The sequence below is a fragment of the Bactrocera dorsalis genome, chromosome 1 (assembly GCF_023373825.1).
Source record: "Bactrocera dorsalis isolate Fly_Bdor chromosome 1, ASM2337382v1, whole genome shotgun sequence".
NCBI classification, from domain to species: domain Eukaryota; kingdom Metazoa; phylum Arthropoda; class Insecta; order Diptera; family Tephritidae; genus Bactrocera; species Bactrocera dorsalis.
In genome coordinates, this window is record NC_064303.1 from 71,458,881 (window position 1) to 71,472,393 (window position 13,513).

Consider the following 13,513-nt stretch of genomic DNA (forward strand, 5'->3'; position numbering starts at 1 on the left):
CAATATTTGTAATCCATCGAGAACACAAATGTCAACGTCTACAAATTAAATTCGATTAATGAGTGGTGTTCAATCATGAGTTCCACAGGGTATTCGAATTCGCGGGAACGAGTGAAAAAATACCGTTTTTTTTTTTAATTTGGAGACTGTAATGATAATAATAGTGTGGACAGTTTTGATGAGGATATTCGTGATGAATCAACGAATTCTTCTGATACAAACTTGCTCCAAGCACAGAAAGATGAAAGGAGCCCTAACCAAGCAAAGCCATCTCATGATTTAGAAAATTGTTCAGAATCTCCAAGTGGAGTTCTACAACAAGATACATTGCTAGAGAGTTTCGCAGGGTGTTCAAGTTTTATGTCGGTTGACGACGATGATGACAACGCAATAGCACCTGTCAGTCTAGGAGCAGATGCAGCCCTCAACAGACCGAGCTGATGAACTCAGGAATTGAGATTGAAGCACCTCAGACCCTCACTGAGAAAATACGCCATCTGACACTTGACAATATAGGCAGCATCAAGGTGAAAGTGGTGAGTGGATTTTTAGAAATTCTACGTAGTAAGGACACACTGAAGTGCCATCCACTGCCCATAAACTTCTTGGCTTCAATCACGGAGTGAAAACCAAACCGATGATGGCGTATAAAGATCAGATTGGGGATTTTTTTTTATCTTGGAATTCTAAATGGTTTGGAGAAACGAATAGACGTGAATGTCTACAAAGAAAAAAACATATGTACGTGTGTTAGTTCATATAGATGGATTGAAGGTATACCATTATTCCAAGGGAAGTCTCCGGCTTATTACGATGAAGTTGGTGACAAAAAAATATGCCTGCAGTCCTTTTGTGGTAGCCTTGTTTTATGGTAGGTCCAAGCCAAAAAATGTGAGTGATTTTTTGGGTGATTTCGTGGAGGAAGCTAAAAAATTAATCCTCGAAGGCATAACCATCGATGGTTGTGTGGTAGAAAAATAATTATAAATTATCAACACAACAATTGAAAGAATTTTCAGATTTAATGAATTCAATGAAAGATTATGTAACGGCAGAATTTCAGAGGAAGGAGTTTGATGTCGAGGAAGTTGGGCAATGGAAAGCAACTCAGTGTTCATTTCTACTGCTTTACGCCGGTGGCATTGTCCTGCAGTTTGTTCTCGATGATGACAAATATCAACCCTTTCTGCTACTTCATGTAGCATGTCGTGTTTTGTGCAGTGATAAATTGATAACCAGGGGTCTTCCCATGGCAAAGATTCTATTGCATAATTTCGTTCAACTAATGCCGATTTATTATGGAGAAGACAGTGTCATAATTACAATTCATCACCTCAGTCACCTCTGTGATGACGCAGCTCATTTTAAAACCTCACTGAGCCACTACTCTTTTGGGAGTAGGATTTTATAGGTCAGTTGAATAATTTTGCAAGTAGCCGAGCGAAACCCTTGGCTCAAATCGTCAATCGCCTCAGTGCTTTAGACTCATCAGACAGTGCAAAAGTGAGACCTCGTGTTACAATACGTGATGTGAAACCTGAAAAATTCCCTGAGACAATTAAAATAAGTTGTGAAGAATATTCATCAGTCAAATCAGTAACTTATAATGACATGATACCACATACTGTGGAACCTAACAATGTCGGGGAACTAACCACGGAAAAACTCTTTGTGATTTCAAAATTATGGGTTACATCGAAGTCCCATCATAGTGAAAAGTCAACGGACGATATTTACTCAGATGGATTTAAACTGCACTCCTTAAATGATGTGTTTGACGCTCCCTGTGCGTCAAGAGAAATTGGCATTTTCGCAATTGACAAATTAGCAGGTTCGCATGAGCTGGTAACCATCGGTGCTGTGAAATCCAAGTGTTTAATGATGAAAATCAAAGAAAAATATTATGCTGTGTCCTTGTTGCATTCATAACGTCGATTGTTTCAATAGTGCAATTTTGACGGGTATGATGGTTTTTGCGGGGGTTTTCGTACAGAGAGAGGAGACGGATCCAGTGTCAAATTTTTGACAAACGGCGGTTCATTTGTAAATGTTGGTGTTACTGTATTATATATCCCGCAACAACGGTAACATGATATTGCGTCATTTTTCTGCACGCGCCATAACAGCTTGGATTAATTCGCTTTTCACGTATGTAAGTATTTTTGCCAATTGTTTATGATTCAGAATGAAGTATTATTCTCTTCTCCTCTTTTATTAGTTGCCTCAGCATTTGTCGAAAATTTTACACATTTCCACAATCTTTTCATATAACCTTTAAAAATCATTCCTGATGATGTTGACGCCATAATTTACTATGTTGAAACATTGAGCGATAAAAAAACTTTAGACAGTTAATTCACACATTTGAGAGAATACTTTTTAAAAATAATTCCGCTGAATATTACGTCAATTAATTATTCGAAGAATTATTGCAAAATACTTCGCACATTAAAAGGACCATTCACTTAAACTGTCTCATTAAAGTACACATTTTTTTATTCATCTACTTCCTCAGAATGAGTACTCAAGAGGAAGATGGCAAATTGTATCAAATTGTGGAGTTCCTGGACAAAATTACTGAGACTGGGAAAAAACCCTTGAAATCGTTCCAGCGTCGTGGGCGACCAGAACCGATGGAAACAACAATAGTACTTGTGCTTTTCCTCCCCCTGATAAATATTGTATAATAGACACAATAGTGAAAGATCTCAGTCCTCCAGAATCATCGTGGGAGAAATTTGACGTTGAAATTCTCACAAGTGCTCGTATGAATAACGTTATACTAATATTTTTCACGCATACCCAATCGTTTATCATCGAATTGAAATAAATGAACCCTTCTTTATTAGAGAAAACATAACCTACTCTTTACAGGGAATTACGACAAGGCCCAGAGGAGGATCAAATGTCTTTATAAAAAAGTGATAACGTAGAATCCACAGATTCAGATACTGAAACCAATCGAGCTAGAAAATTAACCAAAAATCAAGCGGCAATGATGTCAAGGCAAACTTTTTCTCTCTTAGAACAAATTGTCGAAGAAAGGGAGTCCTCTACGGTAAGAACATCGAGAATTCCTGAGGCTGATGTTTCCAGAAATAAAAATCAACCAAGAGATAATGAAGCAGCCGGGGCTGGAGCGTCTGAAAGTAAATAGCTGTGTTCATTTGTTTTCAGGAAAATTGAACCTACTAATTCTCATTTTCATTAGGTAGAACAGCGTACAGTGACACAAAATCAGAGAAAAAATCGGCATTGATAGCTTGCCTTACACATCTGAAGGGGAGTGCCATAGGCGATCCTCTTAAAGGTAAGTACCAACCATATTGTGGAGGAAATTTGTGTATTTTCTTTGTTTTTTTCTCATTTTTCAGAATTTGTCATGGATTACTGGGATCCTAAATTGGATTTCCTCATGTACAAACTACGTGACAATTTCTCACTCAAAACGATGCATCCAGTACGGTTAAAATAGAAAAATCGAAGGGCTCAAGATTAACATGACCATGCATCATGTTGCTGGAGCTGAACCAATGGCGGGGAGGGATTATGTACAAACTTTCCTATTAAGACTTTGGAAGAGTTCCTCGATTTTGAGAGGAATCTCGACCCAATGCATGAGGACAATTTGGCTGACCCTGAAAAGGCTTTGCAAGCGTGTGACACTTGTGAGTTTATTTGGAATATATTTATATTTTGAGGCGTTATTATTGACTTTGCCAATTGTCTGAAAATATTTTTGTGGTATTTTTTTCAGAAAGAATTTATGAGTGTGTTAACGCATAAAGAATCCAATTACGCTGTTTTTCGTGTTAAAAAAAGGGAGTTAATTTTTAACGTTATTTTTTTGTTCAATATTATCAGGGGGTTTGTCCAGTTACGACAATTCAGGCAACAATTTTGTATTTTTTGTGTTTAAAAAAAAGGAGTTACGTTAATATTTTTTGTTCATTATTATCGGGAGTTTTGTTTAGTTACGACAACATAATGCTTATTTTTCATTTTCCATGTGGATGAAGTCCATTTAAAGTATATGAATAACAATATATATAATATTAATAATATAATAAAGACAATTAAACATAATTACTTCCGATAAATCGCTCTTCATTGAATGTGCCAATCCACAAAATACCTATTCAAATTACATCTGAACCCTGGCTAAGCCAAGGTATTAAAAAAAAAATAAGCCTGGAACGGCGCTGCTTTTAGGGCCTGGACCAGTGTTAATAACACGGCCTGGGCCAGCCTTAGTTACCAAGTCTGGCCCCACGTTACATTCCAATGCTCATCCACTATTGGTCTAGGCTTGGATACCAAGCCTGATCCAAGCTTGCCAAGTCTTGGGAACGGCTAGGTTAAAGGCTGGGTCATTGGTGATTTCCTACCTGGGTTGTTCCATTAAAATTAGTGACTATTATTTTTCAAATTATATCGAAAACATAAAAGAAAATATTGTAAATAAAAAATATAAAGATATGGGAAATTTCACAAAGAAAATTACATTCGAAGAAATAGTAGAGGAAAATAAAGCAAACGTAAAAAGTATTTTTAAATTGAAAATCCATAGTAAAATATTACATATTTGCAATTTCTTATGTAAAGGGTGATTTTTTAAGAGCTTGATAACTTTTTAAAAAAAAACGCATAAAATTTGCAAAATCTCATCGGTTCTTTATTTGAAACGTTAGATTGGTTCATGACATTTACTTTTTGAAGATAATTTCATTTAAATGTTGACCGCGGCTGCGTCTTAGGTGGTCCATTCGGAAAGTCCAATTTTGGGCAACTTTTTCGAGCATTTCGGCCGGAATAGCCCGAATTTCTTCGGAAATGTTGTCTTCCAAAGCTGGAATAGTTGCTGGCTTATTTCTGTAGACTTTAGACTTGACGTAGCCCCACAAAAAATAGTCTAAAGGCGTTAAATCGCATGATCTTGGTGGCCAACTTACGGGTCCATTTCTTGAGATGAATTGTTGTCCGAAGTTTTCCCTCAAAATGGCCATAGAATCGCGAGCTGTGTGGCATGTAGCGCCATCTTGTTGAAACCACATGTCAACCAAGTTCAGTTCTTCCATTTTTGGCAACAAAAAGTTTGTTAGCATCGAACGATAGCGATCGCCATTCACCGTAACGTTGCGTCCAACAGCATCTTTGAAAAAATACGGTCCAATGATTCCACCAGCGTACAAACCACACCAAACAGTGCATTTTTCGGGATGCATGGGTAGTTCTTGAACGGCTTCTGGTTGCTCTTCACCCCAAATGCGGCAATTTTGCTTATTTACGTAGCCATTCAACCAGAAATGAGCCTCATCGCTGAACAAAATTTGTCATTTTTTGTCAAATTTGTCGAACACTGATTTTGGTAATAAAATTCAATGATTTGCAAGCGTTGCTCGTTAGTAAGTCTATTCATGATGAAATGTCAAAGCATACTGAGCATCTTTCTCTTTGACACCATGTCTGAAATCCCACGTGATCTGTCAAATACTAATGCATGAAAATCCTAACCTCAAAAAAATCACCCGTTATAATAATAATTGTAACAATAGCGATTGTGGCTATATACAAACACAAACATGTAATTGTCAAATTAAATGAACGAATTCAGGAGAATTCTGATCTAAAGGGGGGAGTAGTTACATATTTAAACACTACCAACCCAAATACACTTTCTTACAATGTTAATTATACAGCCACTCCAAAGTCAACATATAAAAATGCTGACGATATAGACGAATTCATTGCTACAATAAATAAAACAATGAAATAAGTATTTTACTAAATTGTAATTTGATATATTTCCTGTCACTTGTAAATGTTATGAAAACAAAATAAAATTAATTCCATACCAATTCTTGGTATTGATACAATTGTAAAAACAAATAATGTAAAGTACTTAATAAGCATTTTTTAAACAACGAAATAAGTATTTCACTGCATTGTAATTTGATACTATTTCCTGTCACTTGAAAATGTTACTAACGAAATGTAAACAAAATAAAATCAATTCCCATACCAATTCTTGGTATTGATACAATTGTAAAAGCAAATAATGTAAAGTACTTAGTAAGCATTCCTTATGGTAAATTGTAAACTTTCATTTTAAGAAATATTTTTCAATAAAGTCAGTCTGTTTCTGCAATCCTTCAGCGTCACTTCGCTGTAATAAAAATAAGCATTTGTTTTCTTTTTTAAAAACCCGTTTTCGGCGGTAACTAACAAAATTCGCGTGAATAGCTTGACCGATTTCACTAATTCGTTTTTTGTTGTATTTGTTATTATTAGGAGAAGGTTCTTATGTAAACAAAAATTATGAAAAATGCCGGAAAACGCCTAAAAACAGTCCTTTTCTTTTTCGCATACAAACGTTTTATTTTGTATATATGTACATATGTAAGTAAAATGAATGTTTGTTTGTTAGTAACGCTAAGGCCGCGGCCACGCAGTAAACGATTGAGCGATGAGCTGCTGAGCGACGATTTTGAGCGATGTATGGCTTTTTACTGAGCGACTGTTGTTGAGCGATTAATTGTTAAAATGCCGTTGTCAAGGGCTGTACAGCGTATATTCCTGCTTGAAAATAGATATTATGTTTATAGAATCTTGCTACGTATAAAAAAAAGAAAGTATGGTGTTCATCCTATAAACCAAACAAGATGGAGGTTCGGTGAATTTAATCATTTATATCAAAATCTACGTAAATTTCCAGATAGATTCCTTCAATATGTACGATGTCCGGTATTTGTTTAAAATTACATTTTGTATTTCTCCTCTGACTTCTATTTTTTCAATATTGTTAAACTGCCGCTCAGTCGCAGAGAAATCGCTCAGTCGCTCAGTCGCTCATCGCTTACTGCGTGGCCACTTCAATGGCATTTCATATGTTTTAATTTCGTCGCTCATCGCTCAGTGCGTGGCCGCGCACTAAGGCTCGAGAACAGCGAAACCAATCTTCATGAAATTTTCAGAAGTTGTTCGCTGTGGATCTGGAAAGGTTCAGAAATAAAAAAAAAAACTTTTCATAAGAAAAAGTCGAAACATTGGAAATTTCCAAAAGTTGGCTTTTTTCATACAATTCTTTTTTCTTTTGTTTTCTAATATTTTGATTTGTAAATTATTTGAATCGTTCAATTTTGGTCGCTTGCTCTTTTATTCCAGCTATTTAAAAAAAAAAAATTTTTGAAAATTATTCAGTGAAAACTTTATGTGTGTTTCAAACGAAGTGATCAATTACAGATTGAAATTTGTTACGAAGCCACGAAGAGGTCCCGTTAATATCGGTCGGTGTTCTTTTTGCCAGGATGCGATGACATACGTGTGGAATTATGGATCGGGGTCAATCAGCAAGCGATCGTCACGTTGTCGCAGCACGACTTTTCAAACAACAGTTACAATGTTCTTCTTTGGATGGTGGATAGTGGTTCCACCAGATCAAATTGATGAAATCATTTCTGCGGAAATTTCTGATGCAGAGAAAGATCGAAGTGATGAAAACCGATATGGTTCATGGACCTTGCGGACAACACAATCCCACTTCGGTTTGTATGTCTAACAATAAATGCTTTTCTTTCGGAATCGCAAACTGGAAATGATGGATACAACATACAACTTACAGTAATGAATATCGAAGTTGATAACATATGGATCGTACTATATTCTCCACTGTTGTCTAATTCACTTTCAAAACTCACATCAATGTTTAGTATTGCAGTTTGGTGTAATCTATAAAATACGTCTGTAAGTACGTCATCAAAGGAAGCAACATGGCGGTTATTGGTCTTGAACGATACGGTCAATACGTGAACTGCAATAAAGCGCTTTGTAGGGTATTTACTTACCCGATTCCCCAATCGATGACGATGGAGCAGACGTTCCATTACCCGGCCATGAAGAAGTTCGAATAGCAGTTGCTCGCCTAAAGAACAACAAAGCGGCAGGGGCCGACGGATTGCCGGCCGAGCTATTCAAACACGGCGGCGAGGAACTGATAAGGAGCATGCATCAGCTTCTTTGCAAAATATGGTCGGATGAAAGCATTCCCAATGATTGGAATTTAAGTGTGCTATGCCCAATCCATAAAAAAGGAGACCCCACAATCTGCGCCAACTACCGTGGGATAAGCCTCCTCAACATCGCGTACAAGGTTCTATCGAGCGTATTGTGTGAAAGATTAAAGCCCACCGTCAACAAACTGATTGGACCTTATCAGTGTGGCTTCAGACCTGGTAAATCAACAGCCGACCAGATATTCACCATGCGCCAAATCTTGGAAAAGACCCGTGAAAGGAGAATCGACACTCACCACCTATTCGTCGATTTCAAAGCTGCTTTCGACAGCACGAAAAGGAGCTGCCTTTATGCCGCGATGCCTGAATTTGGTATCCCCACAAAACTAGTACGGCTGTGTAAACTACGTTGAGTAACACGAAAAGCTCTGTCAGGATCGGGAAGGACCTCTCCGAGCCGTTCGATACCAAACGAGGTTTCAGACAAGGCGACTCCCTATCGTGCGACTTTTTCAATCTGCTGCTGGAGAAAATTATTAGAGCTGCAGAACTGAATCGAGCAGGTACAATCTTTTATAAGAGTGTACAGCTGCTGGCGTATGCCGATGATATTGATATCATCGGTCTCAACACCCGCGCCGTTAGTTCTGCTTTCTTCAGACTGAACAAGGAAGCAACGCAAATGGGTCTGACAGTGAACGAGGGCAAGACTAAATATCTCCTGTCATCAAACAAACAGTCGTCGCACTCGCGACTTGGCTCTCACGTCACTGTTGACAGTCATAACTTTGAAGTTGTAGATAATTTCTTGGAACCAGCGTAAACTCCACCAACAATGTCAGCCTGGAAATCCAACGCAGGATTACTCTTGCCAACCGGTGCTACTTCGGACTAAGTAGGCAATTGAAAAGTAAAGTCCTCTCTCGACGAACAAAAACCAAACTCTACAAGTCGCTCATAATTCCCGTCCTGCTATATGGTGCAGAGGCTTGGACGATGTTAACAACCGATGAGTGGACGTTGTGAGTTTTCGAGAGAAAAGTTCTGCGAAAGATATATGGTCCTTTGCGCGTTGGCCACGGCGAATATCGCATTCGATGGAACGATGAGCTGTACGAGATATACGACGACATTGACATAGTTCAGCGAATTAAAAGACAGCGGCTACGCTGGCTTGGTCATGTTGTCCGGATGGATGAAAACACTCCAGCTCTGAAAGTATTCGACGCAGTACCCGCCGCGGGAAGCAGTGGAAGAGGAAGATCTCTACTCCGGTGGAAGGACCAAGTGGAGAAGGACCTGGTCTCGCTTGGAATATCCAGTTGGCGCCACCTAGCGAAGAGAAGAAACGACTGGCGCGCTGTTGTTGACTCGGCTATAATCGCGTAAGCGGTGTCTACGCCAGTAGAGAAGAAGAAGAGTTGTAATACAAAAATTTTGTATATAGCCAAAGGAAAACCTAATCCTACAAATTAGAAAAGTTCCGACACAAATCATGAATGAAACGAAGAATTTTCCTAGATTTGTACAACCACAATTTAATAACATACCATGCTTTTAAAGCTACTTGAGGACAAGTAGGAATTTGAGGAGGGAGAGTTAATACAACAAATATTTATTTCAACATAACAACATTTATTGCAACAATGATCAATAAATAATAATATCAACAACAATAATCAACTTCAATATATTGTAAATTCTGCTGACCTTTCAACATTCGCTAAACTCTGCCGTTAAGAATGCCGACGTCGCTGCTGTTGAACCACAGCTAGCTAAGGGTATTTTTAAGATTCTATGTTTCAGTTTCTTTTCAAAACTCAATAAAGTGAAAACTTAACTTATACGTTCTCTGTATGTAGTATCGTGGGAGACGTGGCCATGTGATGACATATGCAAGCGACTGTGCGCATTCCCTCTCCGAATACCAATAGTGTTGTTTACTACGGTACATATGAGTGAGTAATTTTCGCTATATTTGCATAAATATTATTCTGATAATTGAAAACAAAAAAAAAAAAACAATGGCTGACAGTGATAATTTCGAAAGTAAAAGTATGCAGCCTACAAAGAAATCAAAATTAGACGACGACACACAATCAAGTCATCAGTAAGTAAATTATATTTTTGTATTATTAATGTGTGCATTTTTCTACATTAAGCACGTGTATATGTTTTAAAAAAACAATTAACTTAAAAAATTGGATATATAATATATATTATTAATTATCAATAAATACAAATAAAATATATAAATAATATTTTGCAGATTAATATAACAATATATTCATAATTGTTTAAATGACTTAAGCATCTCCCCGCATGTACACCTCACTCTACCTGGGAAAAACTGGCGCACCCTAGCAAGAAAGCTTAATACAACACATCTGATGGCACCACACCAACACAACTCACCACACCTGTACCTACTCAACAAAAAGGATGGGAAAAAGGATAGCGAACACAATTCAATACATACAATCAACACATCAACATTCGCTGAGACACTGCGCCGCGTCGACAGCTTTTTCACATTTACTTCGATCTACAAGTTCACCAGATCCCAATACAATTCGACAGCTAAATCAAACACTATTCGAAAATTACATTTCGCTCAAATCCATTTTAACATCGGCATCCGTATTTTTGCTAATATTCGGTTTACTTCTGTAAAGAAATATACTGTAGCGACGTATTTACAATAAATTAAATAAAGTGTAAATTTACCTAATCGAAATACGGAAGTTTTATTTGAATCAACGATGTTGTGCGTGTGTAATAAGTGCTTCCTATTAAGTGCATTAAGTTCAATTCTAATCAATAATAATAATTATAATATGCCTCTATATATATTAGAAATAATTTATGTAGATACGTATATATTAAACTAGCTGGTCCCGCAGCCGTTGTCCTGCCCGAAATTATGTGTTTTGAAATGAAAACAAAGTATAATTTATCATTTTATTTTTTTTTTCAATGTAACGCAGCTTGATAAACAACAATTTTTGGTTTGATTCCGGTGTACAGAAAAGATGGTTTTCCAACTCGTGAGCATGTCGCGTATATCTGGCCGTGTGAAAAACATAGTATTTCCAAATTTATGACTGTGCGACTATCCTTGTATCCTGTTGATTATCATCTCAAATGCAATTTTCACTGGAAACGGAATACGTTTGAACTAAAATGATAAATCGTTAGAACTCAAAGGAATTCGTAGAATCAAGCATTCTGCCCCCTTGTATTCGATGGCTGCGTCACAATCAATCGGGATCCATTACACAGTTTCGGCGCATGCAGATTGCGAAACATAATAATGACAAATCCAACTTTGAGACGCAAATGATGTGTCGGCGTACCAAGCCTCTCCAAAAAAATTAAGAAATTTCACTGGATAATGCACGTCTTCGTCTTCATTGTCAAGACGATCGGAATTTTTGTTCGTATCCCATAATTGACGCTGATTTGGAAGCTGATGTGTTGAAATGATCATCGCGAAAAATGTGCACACTTCAGTGGCATTCGAAGAAGCTACCGAATCGTCCATCGTTTGATTCCAGCGATTACCAGTTTCCAGCAAATGTAATTGCTGGCATGATTCTCAAAAAGTTGCACACACCGTACCATTCACAGTACGCAATGACTCAAATGAAGTTGAACCGCGTACAGTAATCAATAGCAACCGAAGGTAGGCAATCGTCGTTTTTCGGGTGGATTGCGTAAATTCATTCTAATGCATTAGTTGAGAACGCATCTGGATGTTCATCTACTGGTTGGCCTTGCTTTCTGCCTAACTATTTCTTTGACGATGCATTCCATATATAATATAATATCAAAGCAGTTCCGAATAGAGCAATGTTCTCGCAAACGGATCACTAACGAAAGTTGAGAAAAAACTCGTAAATGTTAATTTTGTTGCTGGCGGTGTTTCTACTGGCTGTACTGTATTCTCTTGGTTGAAATACACTCTTTGGCCATTCTCCTAATCAAATGCGAGACGCACAACAGTCGGAAAACGTTCATGAATTGCAAAACTAAATATCCTACAAAGCGCTTTATTGCATGTCACGTATCGACCGTATCGTTCAAGACCAATAATCGCCATATTGCTTCCTTTGGTGACGTACTTACAAACGCATTTTATGGATTTCACCAAACTGCAATACTCAACATTGGTATGAGTTTTGAATGTGAATTAGACAATAATGGTGAATATAGTACGATCCATGTGTTGTAAACTTCGATATTCACTCTTCTGAATTGAATGCTGAATGTTCTGGCATTGTTATCTGGTGAGCGATGCCGATAGAGTGGATATTTTCATTTTGTGTTTCCGAGAGAAAAGCACATGGATAGCGTTTCGTGCATTTATTGTTAGATATACAAACCGAAAAGGGATTCTAGTGGATGCAAGGTCCATGAACCATATTGGTTTCCACCACTTCGTATAATACTGGATCTTTCTCTGGATCAGGAATTTCTGCAGAAATGGTTTCATCAATTTGATCTGGTGTAACCACCATCCACCATCCAAAGAAGAATGTATGCGTGCGGCAAACCTTTCTTTTGTCACTCAAAAGAGTACATTTAGCATCTAATAGCACCACATATACGTTGATTTAAGATAAAGTCCATGAAACATCATAGCTGTTGTTTGAAAAGTCGTGGTGTGACATCGTGACGATCGCTTGCTAATTGACCGCGACCTATAATACCGCACGTATAGCATCGCTTCCTGGTAGTACTCGGTCATGTGCCTTGTGCAGCTAATGTAAGTTGATGCCAAAAAGAACGCCGACCGTAGCAAATTTCAATATGTAATTGATCACTTTGTGTGCAACACACATAGCATTTTCACTGAATAATTTTCAAAAATTTTTGAAACAAACAACTAATTTGAACGATTGAAATACATAATTGAAAAACAAAACAAAAAATTTGAAAAAAAAAATTTGTATGGAGAAAATTAACATTTTGGATTTTTCCAATTTTCCGACTTTTCCTCACAAAAAGCACACAGTTTTTTTTTCTAAACCTTCCCCGATCCCCATAGAACATTCACTGAAAATTTCATCAAGATTGGTTCAGTCGTTCTCTCAGCGTTACTAATAAACAAACATTCATTCGTTTGTATGGGAAAAAGAAAAGGGCTGGTTTTAGGAGTTTTCCGGCAATTATTCGAATTTGAACCTCAAAGAACATTTTAAAAAAAAGAATTTACAAAATTGATTCAGGCGTTGTTGAGTTATGCGCTTAGCAACACATTTTGCTATTCATTTTTATATATAAGACTAGCAACCCGCCCCGGCTTCGCACGGAAATAAAATATAAGGCCTATGTCACTCACTGAAAAAATGATTAAAATCGATCTATGGGTTTTGATTTATTTATTACTGCCCGTGGCCCGCACGCGTTAATTTGGAGTAAAACAATTCCCCTTTCTTTATACCATGAAGATTTCCTTGCTATCTTTGGAATATCTTAATTCATACCCTACATTTTTT

The 13,513-nt window shown here is 37.3% G+C and overlaps 1 protein-coding gene across 10 annotated transcripts in view; it reads right to left on the bottom strand.

Annotated features, from left to right (window-relative positions):
* Window positions 1–13,513, bottom strand: part of LOC105222100 (electroneutral sodium bicarbonate exchanger 1) — a 762,556-nt gene that overhangs the window by 269,012 nt on the left and 480,031 nt on the right. The gene's annotated exons all lie outside the window — the stretch shown is intronic.